The following is a 16,561-nucleotide window of genomic DNA, read 5'->3' as shown; positions in this document are numbered from 1 at the left end:
ATGCGAGGACTGAGGGGTTTAAACGACAGATACACCGCGTAGCAATTTCACAGACGCGCGGATCGCTGCGGTAACAGACAGATAGGATGGTGTGTCGTAGGAGCTGTAACGTGGCAGCATGCAAATGACTGCTGGTTAGTCTTTAACCCAAAGGAGAGAGAGAGAGTGGAATGAGAGATAGATAGGCTGGGATTTTATGCACAGAGATTACATGACATTTGACAGGATGCAAGGATGACGGCAGACAACAATGACAGGAAGCAGTTGTGTTATTGAGTGAGCCTGTGTCAAGGGTAAAGAAGGTCAAGCGGAACTAGAAAGTTCTTTGCATACATTTGCTTGTCAGTAAAAAGTAAACTTTTGAACTGATGAAACAGCAATAATGGTGGTGCATGAACCTGAAGTTTTCATTTTTTTATGCCAAATTGAACCAATGAATTAATAAACAAACAGCTTTCAAACCTGAATACTGTACCTTCTCATTGGCAGGCCAAACAGATAGTCTTGCCCTGAGCTCACACCACTTGTTGAGTTACAGTATTAGCCTCTTTCACACTATAATTTCGGTAAATTACTATAAATTTACCAAAATAACTTTACCAGTAAATGCAAAAGTGCTGTTCACACATGCAACCAAGTAACGGTTTTTTTTTACCAGTAAGATATCATTCACACATCAGAACCAAAATACCAGTAAACTTTGTCAGAAAGTGGAAATCTTCTCTAAACTGCCACATGGCAAAGTGGCATGTTTTCCTGTGAACAATGGCGGGTTATGTAAGGAATAATTGATGAGGGGCCATTGAATTATTAAAAAATAATGCACACCCAAGGTGGCAATGTGGGAAGACGTAAAGTGGAGTTACACCACGGGTGTGCATTATTCAGGTTTCCCACGCCTTAGATAACTTCAAATTCAAGGACCTTTCAAGGACTTTCCAGGTCCAATACACTCACATTTAAGGACTAAATGTGGGGAAACAGTTCAAGTGAGAGCACGGTTACATCATGTTACCTTTAAAGATACATTGTTACAGTTCCCTTTCGAGGAAACTGATGTTGCATGACTGCTGGGACACTTTGGGGACACCTCCAGGGGTAAGTGCGTCTAAATGTGTATATCAAATTCAAATTCAAATTCAAGGAAGTATATCGCTATCTGAAATATTGCCAAAATTGACGGCATTACAGGGACGCATTAAGTATGATAAGTGAGACGCAGCACCTCGTTCCCTTCTCAGGGAACAACAGTTACATACGTAACCTGAGACGTTTTCATGTGTCCAACACAACAATGCAAAAAAGCACTTTGGTATGAATCAACAGGGTTTCCCGCAGCACTTTTCAGTTCGGGCGGCCCACCTAAGCTGGGATACCCTACCACCTTAACTAGGTTGTCCAAAAAAAAAATTCATTGCACAAAAGGCTGTCAAGTGCATCTCGGAGTATAGCGTGGACGCGCTTCACACCGCGGGCGGGAACGCGCCACATGACCGAAATGAGAGAAAGACATGGTCCATCACTGTCTGGAGGATAACTAGCCTGTTGATAAAACATTTAATTAATTAATAATCCAGTATGTGTTCATTTTCTTTCATAGTTTCTTCAAAATTTAGATAAATTTGAGTGTTTTAAATAAAAATATTTTCATCATGACGCATACGCCCCTTTGATTGCCACGCCCCCGGCCCGCCCACCGGCACAACCCTACCACCTTAACTAACACATTTTCTGCGGGAAACCCTGATCAACATTCGCATACAGAAGATATAAGAATTTAAAGCGAACAGTTTAGCACGTGTGCTTAAAGTCTAGAATTTTTATGATATTATCCTACACTACACAGGGAATAATATGGACTTTTTCCAAGAAAACTTGCATAGAATAGATTCAAGCACTTTCAATGACCTGTATCTATGTATGTATATTTTCAAAAATTTCCCAGGACCTTAAATTGTTTCCCCCAGATTCACAAACTTTCAAGGATTTCAAGGACCCGTGGGAACCCTGATTATTTTCGAATAATTCAAAGGACCGGAGTCAATTATTCCACTTATACCACTGGTATGGTCTGTTGGTTATTTTAAGACATTTGACAGGTAAGGTGTGCGTTTTATAGAAAAATTTAATAAAGCGTTCAACAGCCCTGTGGTATAAGACTTCATATCCATGGCTTGTATTTTTGTTGTTTTTACTTCTGTGGCAAATGCTGACAGTCATGCACAGTTGCTCTTGACCAAACAACATTGTATTAGATGACTTCAAACTGATCTGTAGGTGAATAGAGATGGGATTAGTTACCACAAAGGCGATCTCTGTTTATTCGTTATGCTGCCTATGAATGATGTCCGAATGTGTTTCCCAGTACTGCCTTCATGCCATCGATGTCATTAGCCATGCCTCCATCACCATGATTTGCACATTTTGAAGTATCCCATCAAAAACGAGTGATGGAAGTGCCCAATAAAAAAAATTGATTTGCAAAAATTTGTTTTTTAAATTCGTTTTTATGATCATTTGAGGTGGTTTTTGACTTGTGCGAAAAAAGTAAATGTGAATAATCAAAGATGAAAATGCATTTGCAGAATAAATTTTGAGGTAGCGAACATTAAACAATAGCTGTTTTCATTGACATATATAGGGCTCGATGTCATCTTAATGCACTTGCTGCTAGTGTCTGCAACGAAAATGCTGCATTCCATCTTCTGTGCAAAGCATTTACTGCCAAAGACAGCGTTACAGGGACGCAGGAAGTATGGCAAGTGAGACGCAGCGTCTCGTTCCCTTCTCAGGGAACAACAGTTACATACATAACCCCAGACGTTTTCATGCAAATTTTGGTATGAATCAACATTGGCATACAAAAGATATAAGCATTGAAAGTGAGCAGTTTAGCACGTGTGCTTAAAAAGTCTAGAATTTTTATGATTACTCTTACTACACACACTAAAAAAAATATTCATTTTTTTTTAGGTAAGTGGTTGCAATCAATTTATTTAAGCTACATTGAAACAAAAAATATTAGTAAAGTAAAACAAAATAAAAAACTTTTGTTTAAATGTAGCTTAAATAAATGGAATGAATAATTTTTTTCAGTGCAGGGAATAATATGGATTTTTTTCCAGAAAACTTATTGCATAAAATAGATTCAAGCACTTTCAATGACCTGTGTATCGTTGTATGTATATTTTCAAAAACTTCCAAGGGCCTTGAATTTTTTCGCCCAGATTCACAAACTTTCAAGGATTTTAAGGACCTGTGGGAACCCTGAATTTATCCATAAATTACCAGTAAAGACTGTATGGGTGAAAGGGACTAATGTTGCTGTGTTGTGCTGATTAGGATGAAGAAACAAAAAGAGAAAATACGAATAATTATATAATCCACCATATCTACACTTTCTCAATGAAATCTTTAAATAAACCTGTCTCTGCATATTAAGCTGGAATAAGAGAAAGTCTTTTACCATTGCAACATCACACGCTTGAACTATAAAAAAATCTAATAAATGACAACGCTAAAGCATAACCATAGCCGAACAATAAAACTTGACGACGACAACAACAACAACAACAACTATGACAACAAAAAGACAAAGAAGCAAATAAACTATTGTTTTTGAATGTAAACAATGAGAAAAGGCATGCACACAACGTGATTCATCTTCTTTCCTGTGTCCTCTCTCTATTTCCTTTTTTCCTGGATGTTCTAAGCACATCTGTTCTTTTGAAAGCCTCTCTCAGTAAAACATCAAACAGTAAGAAGCGAGTTTTGTAGTGGGGGACTACAGAAAGTCGAGTCAGGAATATCTCTCTTGTTTCAGCATCCTTTCAGTCCTCTTTGATGATAAATCAAACAAAATGGAAAGTGTTCATTTTTCCTACACCCGAGCTTTCTTTCCTCTGACAAACCTTTTTGTCTCAATTACTTGTTTGCTATTGTCCGTTTTTCCTCATCAAAATCTTCCAGACCGTCCCCAAAGATTTTAGCGATTTGTATAATAAATCAACCGAAACGCAACAACTCAGAATGAAGTTGAGGCCTCATTTCCCAAAGAGGAAGAAGAGTTTATGCTTCTCAAATAGAGTACCACTATGATACTTGGTTATTCAGATTAATCTTACAGACATTGCAAGTATTTATAGACAAAAACGTCCTCACAATGTTTATTTTCCTTTGCTATTTGTTCTTAATGGCCCAGAAGTGGCTTGGAGAGGGTGTGAGCGGCGGGCACGGTAGGGCGAGTTTAACAGCGGGGCCTCTAATTGAGAGCTCAAGCGAGGAGTCAGCGCACTGCCTCACTTCATCCAAGTGTTTGTCATTAGACCTCTCCACCGAGAGAAAGTGCGCCCGTGCCGTGCCGCTGCGGCCCGCTCGTGTGTAACCAAGATTTATGCTAATGGGCCCCTGCATATGCTTATTCCACATATCTATATTAAAGTTAATAGACTGTTACATTGCTTCTTAACCCCAGCCTCCATACATGATTACCTTTTCCGATTTCTTTGCAAAACGGCATATAAACACGGGGCAGGGATTTTTGTCAACGTGTCAGTGGGTTTGTTTCCGGTAGCAGCCCAAGGCTCCCATAATTGTGGTTGGGGACTCCGTCATAAACGCCTGCCTAAAGAGCAGGGCAAGCCATCTCTTGAATGCCGTAATGTTCCCCTGGCTGCTGAATAGTCCGCTGGATTTATCACCCCGCTGCACCGACTGGGAGTCTGAACTGCTTACTGCGCGGCCTGCCTGAGAAAATGAACTTGAAATAGCACGCTTATGGCGGTTAGTTATTGTTTGTCACCTCTATGGTCTTTATATGCTTTTAAGTTCATTTACCTTTATGTACCCTTTGTTGTCAAGTTACGTGAAGCTATTTTCTTTATTTGAGGAACTGCCAGGTATCCTGGGGATGCCGACAATCATTGATGTCATTAAAGACACTACTTTTTTGTAGTGGTTTTATAATTACGGTAATGGCAACAAAATTTTCACCACCATATAAAATATTATTAAAATTGGTCAGGAATGACCTTTTGACACACATTTCTGAAGCTCTACAGTGTTAAGTTACAAGACGCAGGGATTTGCCCTTAAATACCACATGAAAACTGTTAAGCAAATTCGGCGTTCACGCTCTTTTGATCTGTGACTATCAAATAACCTGATATATAACAGCCTGATGGAGTGACAAATAACGCTGAAGATAGAGAGGAACATGGAGAACACTAGTGGACTTGTGAAGGACAGCAGGGCACTACACTGGGCACTGTTTCCCTCTGATGCCGAACAAAGACCCTAGAACAAGTGGTGGCAGTTTCAGGAGCCAATCTCCTTCAGTCTCTCTCCACCCCCCCATTACAATCCACTTTGCCAGGCTCTTGACTTACAAATTGCTGCTTTAGAGTTGGTTTCATTGTAACAGCTTTCTTGGGAGAGAGGGAGAAAAACCAAGCACAGAAAGCTCACTCATTTCTCCGTGCACTACAGTATCGCCAGGCCGTGGCTAACAGTCAGCGTATTGTTTCTGCCCGTCCCTCAGAGAGGCTGGCCGCAGAGCCGTCAATAAGCTCTCTCTCCACATCTTTTCTACTCATCTACTTGGCCGGCTTTCAAATAAGAGGCATGAAAAAGTAAAATGCTTAGGACATAAGCCCCTCAATAGCTCTGCTTAATTCCTTCTTTAATATGTCAGACAAAAATATCAAGATTCTTTAGCATGCCAATGAGAGCGCCAAGAGAGAAGTGTTCCCAATGGAGCGAGAACAGGAAAAAGGGTGACTTGATTTCGGTATAAAGAGCTTCTGTGTGTTGGAGGGCTTTGGGGGGGCGGAGGGAGTCAGGGAGAGAATAGGTATGTGTGTGTTTTGTGTGCGCCTGTTTTCTTGGAGAATTTTACATCGACGTGTCTGACAGACGTAGACACTTGTGCACACGCTTGTCAAGGCTTCGAAACGGCCGTGTACATCTCTGCGAGTCAAGGCTGAAGCACTGAAACTACCATTAACAACTTACAAAACGGCTAGGACTATACCACCTGTTATGGGTGTAAATGTGGTTTTATGAAATTGCCATTTAATTGAAATGTTACAAGCAACCAAAGTGCTACTTCACCGAGTAGCTCACAAAACATTAGCTATATGAGTGCTAATATATTGACTTAATCATTATGTGTATGCAAGTTATTTACTTAATTTGAGCACGTTATTTCCATAATTGTTCTATAAATTACATTTTCCACTACATTGACTATAGATGGATAATTAATTTTTGACTTTAGCCTTTTTCAATTTCAATTCCCATGTAGAGATTGCTGAATACGACACTGTTGTAATGTTTATTGTCCCCATGGTGTAAGATAATTTCTTTCTCTGAATTAGCAAAGGCTAGCTGGGCTATGCTAACCAGTCAAACCTTGTGTGAGACTGCAAAGCACCATGGGATTTGTGGTCTTCATATCGATTATGACTACAGGTGATATCATTAAAAGACAGTGTGAGATTTAATGATTATCTGAACCCGTTGCTCTATCCAGATGAAGAGAGGCTACTGTATTATCATTTCACAAGGCAAAAACAGACGGCGACATATGCCAGAACCGTCCTTTAGTTTGGACTTGATAATATGCATCAAAAAGCCCCTGCTCTCCCATGAGCTTGCTGCCATATGCCAGCAGAAAATGTCACCAGTGAAAGATATATTAATTCACCAGTTTCAAAACACCACTTGATATTCATGCCTCCCAAGTATTCTGACCCAAACTCACTCCTGTGGTGTAAGATCGTGTTCAGTGCAAAATGAAACACAGCTGTTATCATGCCCTTTCCTCATTGTTTGTCTGTGTGTGTGTATGTGCGTTAGTTGCAAGTCTCTTATGTGTAGGATACGAGAGGCTGCATGTCACAAATGAGAAATAACATTCAAATGTAACCTTCCTCTTAGGATGACAAATCTATATCTGTAGCGCTATTGAAGCAGCCAGGAAAGTTTATGGTCTCTAATAAAGTTCCACACAAAAGGGTTGGTAATACAAATTAACAATGAACTGAGGCTGCAGAATATCGAAACAAATACAGTTGTAAAATCCATATAATTTTCATAAAATAATCAAAATTGTATAACAAATTTCACATTCTTTCTGGCAAAAGAAAGCATCTCTCTCTCTCTCTCTCTCTCTCTCTCTCTCTCTCTCTCTCTCTCTCTCTCTGTATATGCATCAACCTACAACTTTGACACACTGTAAAAAAAATCTTTGCTGCCTTAAATTTTTTTGTTGAATCAACTTCGGATTTACAAGTCATTTTAACTTACTATTATTCATCTTGACTAGAGAGGAGTTGTTATAACTACAGATGAGTTGTTATAACTTATAAAGTTATAACTAAAAAAAAGTCAACTCATCTCTTGTCCAGATAAATAATAATAAGTTTACATGACTTGTAAATCTGAGTTGATTTAACAAAATATTTTAAGGCAGCAAAGTATTTTTTTACAGTTTACCTTCAGCTGTAGTGAAATAATTTGGTTATTGCAAACCATTGCAATATGCATATATGAGATATTTCAATATATCCTGCAGCTGTACAATGAACAATACTTCTGTAGCATTTATAAATCTTTGTGCATGCACAGTAAAAAAATATGCAGCGTTTTAGTCAAATCAACATATATTTTTTATGTTACTTTAACTTAAAAAATTAAATTAAAGCATTTCAATTTGATCAACTTTTCACAGGTCAAAACTTAAAATAGTAGGTTAAATTGACTTGGAAAACCACTCTAAAAAGTGTTTCTGTGCCTTAGTAGATATAACAAAAATAAAATGAGCAAACTGTATTTAAGATTTTGAATTCTTGTTTTTTTATCAAAATGAGTTAAAATAATATAAGAATTTGAACAATTTGAGTAATTCTAAATGAACACATTTTTGAGTAAATTCAACTTAATTTTATCATGTATAATCCACTTAAATTTGTAAGGACGTCGACGGTTTAGAGTGCCACATTGCACAACAAAATTATTTAAGAACATCTTTGTCCCAGAAGTGATTAATCACATGAATAGTTTTAATGCATAATAAGGGGTTTCTATTTATTTTTTAGTTATTATTTATATATATATTTGATGTTGTTATTTTATGTTACTGTTCATATGATGCCCTTTTAGTGTTGCTTTTGTGTTTTTATTGTCTGTTATATGTGTGAGGAACTGTGAACTTGCCACTGAAACCTAATTTACCTAAGGGTATAAAATAAACGAACTTCAACTTGAACATTAACTTAACTTATTTTTTGTTGAAACTACAATGAATGATTTTATTAAACACAACTAACTAGGCAGTGGACTCGTAGTTCCCAAATGGGACTGCATTTGGATAGTAACATTTGATTTTAAACTCTATTTTATGTGGTTTTAACTAAAAAGAAAAACGTTTTGTTGTTTAGTGTTTAATGTTCATTTATCTTCGAGATTTGGAAGAGTTTCTATTTCTTCTTTGAGTTTTGTAGTTACCATTGTTCAAAAGACCAATGGTGCTTGTGCATAGACTGCATACTAAATATGTTGCGCTTTAAAGCTGCCCAAAACGAAACCTAGTAGGCGAGTTGGTTAAATAAACGTTTGTGCCCTCATCTCACAGAATAAAAAACAACAACAAACTATAAATATTTTACCTGTTCCAAGAAAAGTAAGTTAATCTAACTAAGTAATACTATTACTATTGGTTAACTCAACTTGATTTTAATACAAATAATAAATATCAGAAGACTTTTTTTATTTAAATGTTACCTATTTTAATTAAGTCTGTGTATAATATGCAGATTTTTTACATTGTATTTAATTTATTGGCTTTTTCTTAAAATGCTACTTAATATTTTTGCATTCATTGAAATCCATATTATTAAGTTGTCCTTACTTTTTTGTCCATTTTTTTACAATGTGTTAATGTTAACATTTATTAATACATTTTAAATGAAAAAGTTTTATCATACAGTGTAAAAAAAATTTTGCTGCCTTAAAATTGTTTTGTTTAATTAACTCAGATTTACAAGTCATTTTAACTTACTATTGTTTATCTTGACCAAAGATGGGTTCCTATAACTATTTTTTTTATAAGTTGAAGCAACTCATCTATCGTCAACATAACTAAGTTAAAATTATTTTTAAAATTATTGATTAAACAAAAACAAATAATATTAAGGCTGCAAAGATTTTTTTTACATTGTAGGCACTTGCACACAGGAATGAAAAGTCATACATGAAATCTCTAAATTATCACTAAAGTTGAATATAAATATAGGGCTGATTATTTATTCCCTTGGTATTGTGATTTCAATTATTATTCCAGATTAACAGATTTTACATTAAATATTTGAAATGTGAAGCAGCTGCATGATAAATTCTAAGCATCCAATATTAAATAACATCATGTAAATATCAAATAATTACGGGAGTAATTGTAAGTAAAATATCAAAACAAATGGGACACATTAATTTATCAATTTTAAAAACATTGAATTTATTGCCCAAACACACAGAAATGAGCACAAATGGATAGCTGTAATTGTGGCTTTTAGCGATTATGTAATTGTTTCACCCGTAATTGTAATCCTGATTAATTAAACTTTTGGGCTTCCTGTCCTTGACATTTACTCTGAAAACAACTGTTCTCTTTCAGAGCACCAAAAAAAAAACATGAATTGTGGTTAAATTAAAAAAAACTCAAAAGGTCTACAATTAAAAGTTCAGAAATGTCAATGCCCTAAAACGGTTAAACAAATCCTTCAAGACCTAAATACTAATTTCTAAAATTAGTCTCTTCGAGAAAAAAAAAAGAAAAGGGGGAGAAACCTCAGAGTCAAAATCTAATCATTAAGCTATGAAAGAACAACTCCTATGCAATACATATTTTCTTTTGGGTGGATTATTTTAAAGCCTCTTCTCTTTAATCAGAAGTGATCATTTATCCAAAAGAACCCTCATTATCATTCATGTCCACAGGCCTTTTATGTCAATTACCCTTTGGCAGGTAACTGCGTAATAAAAATGATACTATTAATAGCGAGTAACAATAAACTTGGCATTTATCATTTGCAATAATGGGAGATGGGAGGTGATCGCTGTTATTTCTGTTAAATCGTCTAGTACACTTGACAAAGAAAAACATCACTGCTCACATTGCATGTAGTTATGCTGTTTTTCTCGACCGTTGCATCTAAAAGCCTGTGTTTTTGTGTTTAGCAGTAAGTGCCTTCTGATAGTACTGTAATGGCAGGCAGGCAGTGTCTAAAAATCCCTTTCTCAGGATTAGTTAAGGTTCCTGGGAGGGATGCGTACTTGATGGCAGTGTACATGCTAGGTTATTCATTCCATTTCAAATAGCGCTGCCAGGAGTTGAGTAAATAATGCTGTTTGTTACAAAGTGCTGCTAACAGCCAGCACTGAAAACCTCTTGAATCAAAGGAGGCAGATAATGTCCTTCAGACAGCCAGGGTTTTGTGGGTTAGATTCAGTTCAGTGACTTCATCGCATAAAAACTATCTGTATTCATCTGCCCCCTTCATTTTTTCCCTTGGCTGTGTGTAACATAAAAATGTTCTGAATCTATCTCGGCATGACTTCTCTCCCCCCGATGCCCACACACAAAAAAAGGGTCTTGTTTTGGGTGTCAGTGGGCTCATTGAGATTTCGGAGGGCCACCAGCTTCGCAAGGCCAAAGGGTCCTCCACAATCGACTTCATTAATCTAGCATTTCCGCAACCCAGCCATGAGTTGGCGTTATATGAACCTGCCTTTCAAAACCGAAGCGCAGTGAAAGAGGCTTGACCTAACACCCAGCTGAACTCCGTCTGAGCCAAATCCCGAAGTTCACCCAGACAACAAAAAAGCCCTCTCTTTCTCTGCCCATGTAAAAACACAGATCACCCCGTGAACTTGAGAGAGAGATGAGAGCGAGAGGCAGAAAGAGAGGAAAAAAACTCCGGAAGATTCTTGTCGGAGTGTATTACGAACCGTCATACGACACCTGCCGCTATGTATGCTACCTTTCTCACCTCACCTGCTGGGCTGCATGCTTTATGCCCGGCTCTTGCTTGCTTTCATTCACAGTGCTTTTTTCGACTGGGAGACGTCCAACTGATCTCCAATAGAAGGATTAGTGTGCGCTGCCAAGCCGTTACGTCATGTTTCGCCTGGTAAAAAGAGAGATCACAGTGACCTGCCAGAATGTGTCAAAGCATTTCTAAGCTTATACTCTAGGGGAAGCTAAATGCACTTTGTCCAAAGAGAAGCATTCAAATTGTACTTTTACGAGATATTTAAAGTCATAAATACATAAACAGGCAATGACTAATTGTTTGTATTACATGAGCAGAAATGGATACAACTGGACCAGCGTTATATTTAAGCATAGAGTGGAAACACTACCTTTCCAAATCATATATGCTTTCCTTAACGCTACAATGCAACACTTTGGTCCTATCTGGCACAGCATTAGCTCAAACAATCACATCAGGTTGAATCTAGTGAATAGATGTCACGTAAACATTGTGTTTTTCCCCTGGTGTTTAATCATCCCATGGTTTCATGTCTGCACCACTGAAAGCAAAATAGTGCTGTGAGAGGTGTGCGGGGGAAATAGCCACATCTAGACCTCCGGGGCCAAATATTACTACATCACACAACAGGACACTTATCTCCTGATACATCCCTGCCCACAGAGGATTTTACACTCCAGCTCACTCATGATTTGGAGGTATACCAAGCGCACGACCTCAGGGGTTACTGAAATCTACAACCGAGCGGGATAAGCATTCTCGGTTAGAGAATGAGAGAGAGAGAGAGCGAAAGAGACACGGACAAAGGCCCTCTCTCTCTCAATCACACACACATTCTAATCTGTGTCATCTAAAGAGGATGATCTTATTTCAAGACCCATCTGAGAAACTATAGTATTTTAATGCAACTTGTGTGGTCTTAGGGTCTTAAATATCTCCTCACCGCAAATTTGTAACAGAGGATGTGGACGATCGAGTGTCTTCTGATATGAGGGCTGACATCCAAACAAACCGAAGACTCTGCCTTTTAAGGCTATATGTTTAAATGGCATTCAGTGGCCTATTTCTGCATCAGATATAATGACCTGATTGTTTCGGAGCATTTACACCTGGTCACTACTTTATGTGCCTTTACTGTTTGGGTAGTGATGCACATTTTATTAAAAGTCTACAGCTGCAATATGAACATTAACATGATGTAAGTAAATTCACTTCCATAAGTGTGCTACGTTTAAATGATATGTTTAGGCCCCATACTAAACTTTATAAATTTTTATGCATCTTAAAGCTCGTCACGATGTGACGTGTATTATCAGGAACTGAGCGCTAAGTGTAAATTTCCCCACTTTGTTTTATATAATGGAAATTTAATGTGGGATTTCCCATTTTCTCCTTAAAGGAACAGTATGTAGGTTTGTGGCCAAAACTGGTATTGCAATCACAAAACTTGTGGCTAAAACTGGTACTGCAATCACACAACTAGTGGCCAATACACAAAATGGCAACATAAACATCAGTTGAGGGCTGCAACTCCACTTTTTAAATGACAATATCCTGGCCGGACCACTCCTGAGAGTGATATAAGTGTTTGAAATGAAAATGATTTCTTTATGTCTATTGACATATCAGGGCCATTTTATGATTAATTGATATAAATATCTTACATACTGTTCCTTTAAATATTGCTTATGAACCGGGCCAAAGGCCATTGTAAACTCACAGATGAGCAGAACACACTTGGTCTTAGTCAGCAAATTACATTGTTTTCACCTCTCTTCCTGTACACTTTTCAGAAAGAGGTGTGAAAAGATCATTTAGAGTCTCAGAGGGGAAGCTTCCTCCAATACGCTCGCTACAGCCCGTTCCGCCTGCGCGATTGTTCTTCGCGTGATCATATAAAAAGATTCGGGAAGTGTCACTGCTTTTTATATTGTTGTTGTTGTTGTGTTTTTCCTTTCCCGAACAATGGACTTTCAGGACGGAGTCCCCTAACGGCCGTCCAGATCTCGCTCACCGGGCCTCCACCACCCATCCCGCTTCTGCTATCTTTCTCTTCCCATCTGGTCCGAGCCCGCTTCCCCGGCCGGAGTCCATTGTGTGATCCCAAGCAGCACGCGCAGGGCCGAGGCCAGCCCAAACATATTCAGTTCACTCTCTGGAGGGTTGCCAACGGTAACCCCCTACTCCTCCAGAGGTGAAGTATGTGACATTACAGATTAATTATCAAGACATTTTTGTAAACCCAAACCATAGCGTGCTGGAGCCGGGTCAGGTAAAATATCTTTCTGCTGTCTCTGATTAAAGGGGTGGAGCAGGTTTATTACTCTCTCAGGAAAATAATGTCAATGTATTGAGTGTTCTATTAAATTATGTTGCCTGGTATTGTGCGATTAAGAGTTATGGTTTTGTAATTACCTAGAATTTTTATAGCCATATACAATAGTCCTCCTACAAAACACTACGGTTGTGGTACTACAGTGCAATCTATTAAATGGTAACACCATGGTAGTTTAAAATATACAGTACACTACAAACATTTACAGGCTTATTTATTCATTATAATTTATTATATTTATACTGGAATTATAGCAAACTTTTTAATAATAAAAAAAAATGGGCCATAGAAATTATGTTGGGAAAAATAAACAAATAAATAAAAACTATGCTATATATATATTAGCATCTTCTAAATGGAAAAAAACTTATTGCACATTTTTAACTTTAATTTTAAATTAAATGTTGGCATAATTAAAATGTTGTCAACAAAACTAAAATGTAAGTCTTTTAAAAATACACATTTAAATTAATGAGAAACAAGTCAAGTTACCCTAAACGTTTGAATAAAATACCATGATATAAATGTAGTACTACACGGTACTTTCAAGAACAATATAGTAATACCATGGTCTTTTTTGTCATTTCAACCTCAAGTACATCATTTTAGACAATAGGTTTTTTCTAATGTACTCTTATTTGAACCTGCTACCCTGCCCACGTGAGTGCGTGACCTCTCGCACCATTTTTTACACGTCCCTGGTGTTGTCTCTTTGGTAAACCGCCGTTTGTGCATGTGTGCATTTGTCACCCCTGCAGGAAAAGGGCCCGGAGTGTGTGTGTTTGCGGACGCATCTCCTCTCGCCAAGGGAAGTGTTCCTATGCAGCGGCCTCTTTGTGGTGCGCTAATCGAGCTTTCCTGTCGGCCGGCAGAGCTGGCCCCATGCACGCTGCACTACGTGAGACGGGTGGACTCCAGCACTCCTCCGGGAAGTTCTGGGATCAGCAGATAACAGTACTGCTCCAACCTCTGACATGCCGCCACTGGGCGGCTCCATTCTTTCTATCTGTCCCTCTCTCTCTACCTCATTGTGACCTTCAAAAGCTCTTTCTCTCTCTCTCCGTGTGCTTCGTTATTCTCTCTCAATTGTCTTTCTACTGTAGCCCTGCCTGTGTCAAAAGAAACCCCTTCACTCCACACATGGGTCACTGTAACCTCACAGTTTAGCCCGACTGTCATTTTGCTACACATAATGGGGAAGCATTGATTTTTGTATGGTAGCTCCATAAGCTTTTAATGCGCTTTGCGTGCTGGGTTTTGTACAGAAAGGCACATTGTCACACATTTTCACTATCTGAGAAAAATGCTAAAGACTGTGCAGTCCAAATCCAATACGACATTATTAACCCAGATACAGTATTGTCTTTATTTAAACAATGAAGTAAACATCACTTAATATTTTGTGATTTGGACCTATGCTTAAAAAGTTAGAAGTTCATTAAACTTTTAAGCGTACAAAATTCATTAAACTAAAAACATTCAAGTAAACTAAACTTGATCAGTACATGTTGTGAAGAATACCCATAAAGCTTTTTTTGCCACAGAATAAGGACTGATAAAAACGTTAACTACTTAAATATTTGTTAATAAAATGTCAGAGGTTTAAGCTTTTATATTACTGATGTTGTTTTGTTTGTAAATTATAATTTTGTGAAGTATCGTTTAGGTGATCAGTGAAACCTGAACTACATGAACCCTGTTCAGCACATTTTATTGTTTTTTTCTCCACAGTACTGACAATGCATGTCAAAAATGCAGTTATTCAATGATAGTAAGTCCTGAATTTTGTGTTATAATTAGGGATGCACCGATAGGATTTTTTGGGATGATACCGATTTAAAAAGAAAACTTCTGGCCGATACCGATATTAAACACTTGTATACAATACTATACAGTTGGTCTATTAGCTAGTTTATTTCTGCATCAAATTATTTTTACTAAACATGGATTGGATCTGATTAACATTCAACTGACCAACATAATAAGAGAGGCACAAAATAAGCTAAAACAAATATAATAAGACAGCATGACAACCTTCAAAGGTGGTTTTTGATATGCAGCATTTATTTTATTAACAACATTAACAATTTTTTTTTTTACATATAATGGATTTCTTTATGCGGTTAATAAATAAACAATCGGTATTGGCCTTTCTCGTGCTATTGCCGATATGCCGATGGTTTCAAATTCATCAAAAATCGGCCGATTAATATTGGTGGACGATACATCGGTGCATCACTAGTTCTAATACCATTTGTAACACCAAGGGGCGGTTTCCCGGACAGAGTTTATCCTAGTCCCAGAATAAAATGCAAGTTTGAGCTGCTTTCATTTAAAAACACCTTGTCCTGACTAATTTTAACATATACTGTAGCTGTGACATTGTTTTGTCTCAAGATGGAAACCTGTAGTTTTTTTGTAAGGTATGTTTGTAAAAACCTGGATTAGCCTAAACCCTGTCCAGAACCCACCCCCAAAAGACATATAAATGTAAAAAATATATATATATATCTTTGAACTTCATTGATGATATTATAAATTACATCGGCTTAAAATTAAGTTTACTGAACTAGAAATTTTAAATTAAATTAACTATTTTTTTTGTTCAGCTTAATAGCTGTTTTATATAACATATCCTCCAAAAAATAATCATAATGTGAACTAATGTTTTTTAGTAAAGACTACTAATCACAAACTTGATTTGTCTGCTACACCTGACCTGACAACATTGGACACTTTTTTTGAGTACCATCAGCTGAAGGGAAAGAACACAGGTTTTTAACATATAATTTAATGCACATGCACACACACCTCTTGGTAACTAAGGTAACATGCTGCACATACACTCACCTATTTCCCATCCTGCCATAATCTGCTTTAAAAAAATATAAATGTGAATAAAATCATGTTTTACAAAATTTGCGTAACATGGTAATTAATATCATTATTAATGTTAAACACTGTATTCTCCAAAGTTTAGCAGCTCTGCACTATTTTAACACTGTTAAGTAGTGACATTCCTGGTAAATAGTGGGTGATACCTACAAATGACTGTCAATCTGTCATTATTTACTTAATCTCATATTGTTCATAACCTTCATGATTATTTTGAAAAATAAAATTGGTTTTCCCTGACTAGGAAGACATACAATGGAAGGCAGTAGGGACCAGATAC

Source organism: Paramisgurnus dabryanus, chromosome 9 (assembly GCF_030506205.2).
Source record: "Paramisgurnus dabryanus chromosome 9, PD_genome_1.1, whole genome shotgun sequence".
NCBI lineage: Eukaryota > Metazoa > Chordata > Actinopteri > Cypriniformes > Cobitidae > Paramisgurnus > Paramisgurnus dabryanus.
This window is presented reverse-complemented; position numbering follows the sequence as displayed.